We start from the raw sequence: 3,457 nt of genomic DNA on the forward strand, positions 1-3,457 counted from the left end.
GCTCGGGAGTCTTGAGTTTGAGGAGACGGGCACCCGCAATTGCAGCAGGGATGGAAGGGGAAGGGGGTGCCTGGGAGAGGGCTCCGAGCTGGCTGCAGGGTGGCCAGAGAGGGAGTTGGCCCGGGAATCCGGGACAAGTGATGTCAGATCCAGCGTGGGGCTGAGCAGGCTGGGTGTCAGATTGAGGACCTCCGGTGCTCACGGTCCCCTGACAACTGGGTGGACAACATCTTGGGCACCCCTGGGCTGTCCAGGCAGAGACCGAAACGTTACGTGGCCATTTGCCTGTGGGGGCACCGTGTTACAGGAGAAAGAGCACTGGACTGGGAGTCTGGAGGGCCGGTTCTGAAAAACTTGCTTTACCATTAAATCTGTATGACCTTGGGCAAGTCATGTCCCTTCTGTGAGCCTCCACCGAGGTGGATTTTAATTCTTGCCTCTCCTATGTCACAGAGTGATGGGGAAATTTCAAAGGAAAAAAGTAAAAGTACTCTAACATACAAATGCAACTATATCGTCGAGAAGAAACTTGGAAGTGCAACAGAGGAGGTAGTAGTCTGTAGACAGCTGATCTGTTTGGAGGTCTTCCTTCTCCCCTAGACCAGGGGTCAGCAAATTCTGGTGTGTGGGCCAGATGCAGCCTCGCTTTTGTTTTTCTAGTGAGCTACGCGTGTTTTCACTTTTTTGTTTTTCAATTTTGGGGGGAGAAAAGCAAAAGAATATCATTTTATGGTCCGTGACAGTTATATAAAATCTAAGTTTCAGTCTCCATCAGTGAAGTTTTACTGGCAGACAGCTGCACCCATTCATTTAGGTGTTGTCTGGCTGTTTTCCAAGTGGGGAGTTGAGACGTTGACACAGACAGTGTGGCCTGCAAAACCTAAAATATTTATCTGACTCTTTACAGGAAAAGTTGGCTAACCTCTGTCCTAGCCTGTAAAGCCCACATGAGCGGCCCATTTTATTCATTGCTGTGATCTCTCTGCCTAGCACAATCCTCCCCGCAGTAGATAATAAATTTGTTGAATGGAGGAAGGGAATTTAACGTTGAACTGTATTCATTTGCTAGATTACTTTACCTGTTCGGGAGTAAAGTAGAAAATGAAATGTGAATTCCTTCAAAGCTTTAGTTTTTGTCCCCCCGCGATAAAATCTCTGTTCTCTTTATTATAGAGAATTAAAACGACCCAGTTATTTTAACTACTTTTTACAAACATGTATTCTGATATTTGTCTGACAGAAATCCAGCTTTAGTTTTTACATACATTTTGATTTTGAAAATTTAGATTTATAGCCAAGTTGCAAAGATTGTAGAGTTACTGTATACCCTTCCACCCAGTTTCCCGCGTTGATAACATCTTATATTACCGTGGTATATTGTCACAATGGAGAGACTGACATTGGTATATTACTATTAACTAAAGTCTAGCTTCTATTTGGATTTCACAAGTTCTCCCAATAAGGTCTTCCATTCCAGGAATTAATCCAGGTATTACATTACGTTTGGTTGTCATGTTTCCGCAGTCTTCTCTATTCTGTGACAGTGTCTCCAAAACACCAATCTTTAATGATAACAATAATAATAGCTAACGTTTATGAAGTGCTTACCGTGTGCCAGGCGCCGAACTAAGCACTTTATGTGCCTTATATAATTCAGTCCTACCCAAAGCCCTGTTGAGGTAGCTGTTGTTATTATCACTTTTGAAAGATGAAGAAGTTGAGACTCACATAGCTAGGAAATTGGCACAAACTGACAGAGATGTTAAATGGCGGGGTCAGGATTCAAACACAAGCATTTGGGCTCTAGAGCCTGTGTGCTACACTGCTTTATGAAATTCAGTTTCGTGTAATTGGTTGAAATTGCGCTGTGCTTAGGTGCTAGAGGTACAGCGATGCCCTGAGGGAGTTCAAAGTCAAGTGGTGAAACAAATGGATGAATAAACAATGACAATAAAGTAATATAGATGCTATGCTAAAAGTATGTAAGGATGCTTAGAGATGGCGGGGAGGGGGGACAAGGAAGGAGGTTAAGGGAAGTATCTCAGAGCCTGGCTGCCCGAGTGTGTTTAACAGACCAGCCTCAAAGGACTCACCTGGGAGCTTGCTAGAAACGCAGAAACGCGCCCTGCCCCAGAGTTTATTGAATCCTAATCTGCATTTTAAGAAGATCCTCCGATGATTTGTCTGCACAGTCCTTTGAGAAGCGCTACCGTAGAGGAGATTAGGGTACTGTCGAGTACTGCGTCAGTATGTACAGTGGCTTCCGCTGTGGGATTTTAGCAGTCCTGGAGCAAGGAGATCACGGAAGTAAGTCCAACTCCTCAGTTTTACAGATGAGGGAAGGTCTGCTTAAAGGTAGTGTTAGAGTCAGATTAGGCTTCATGCAAAGAAGGAAGCTGGCTGGGAATTGAAGAGGCAGTAGGAAGCTAGCCAAACCTATTTTTGGTATTGGCTTGATGTTTCTTTTACACCGGTCCTCGTATTAAACCCATCAGATAAAACTTGAGAAATGTCTCTAAACGCACTCTTGTAAGGGTCACTACGCGTTCCCTCCCAGCAGTGTGGGTTTTTCACTCCACGGCACATTATTAAATAGGGCTCGTGCAAGGTTTTTCTCGAGTTAGGAACTTGTGTTTCTGCTGAGATGAGAATGCCTCGTGGCATTTGTCACTGCAGTGGGGCCTCTTTATACTGCTTATGTTGCAGAAAGACTAATATTTACCTTCGACACTAATCGTGTCCTGTCCGAGCGTAGCAGCGGAGAGCATACCACCGGACTGTGGCGTGCCCTTCTTTGCTGTATGTAATGAGCTTTGTTATGGCAGAATGGCTATCATGCATCTCACTTAATCTCCCCATTATCCCCATTTTGCTGTTGTGGAAACTTGGGTGGTTGAAAAATATATACTGTGTTCCTTTGACTCTCAGACCCACTTCCCCTCCCAGTCCTACATTTTAACACTCTGAAATTGAGATCCATGCGTGTTACAACTCATGGGGATGGATGTCTTAGGTTGGATGAGATAAACTTCAATGACAGTAAGTTGAGGAGCTGGTTTTATGATCCAGGCTTATCAGCTTCCAAATCCTGATCCTTTTCTTTCATACCTTGCTGCTTCCTGAGGCTAAGGCAGCAGCAGAATTATAATTTAATCGGAGAGGCAGAAATGGGTGTCCAGGGATTTCACCTGTTCCACCACCGCTCCAACATACTTTGTCAGGAGCAAAACCTATCCATTACCAGTATTCCTTTGTCCATACTGTGTGATGGCGGTGCTGCTTCAGAGTTGAGATTTTCTGCAGGCTTATTCATTTTTAAATAATTGTGATTTCTTTGACCAGTTAGTGAAAGAAACCGTTTCAGAGGATTCTAGTTTCCCTATAGTGCTGAAAGAAAAAAATATGTTTAGGTATTTCTTCCTTGTACTTGTTCACCTTTCACTCTTACCGTGTTTTA

At 44.0% G+C, this 3,457-nt stretch overlaps 1 protein-coding gene across 1 annotated transcript in view; it reads left to right on the top strand.

Annotated features, from left to right (window-relative positions):
• Positions 1–3,457, top strand: part of MMGT1 (membrane magnesium transporter 1) — a 10,902-nt gene that overhangs the window by 332 nt on the left and 7,113 nt on the right. The gene's annotated exons all lie outside the window — the stretch shown is intronic.

Source organism: Crocuta crocuta, unplaced genomic scaffold (genome assembly GCF_008692635.1).
Source record: "Crocuta crocuta isolate KB4526 unplaced genomic scaffold, BGI_CrCroc_1.0 scaffold241, whole genome shotgun sequence".
NCBI lineage: Eukaryota > Metazoa > Chordata > Mammalia > Carnivora > Hyaenidae > Crocuta > Crocuta crocuta.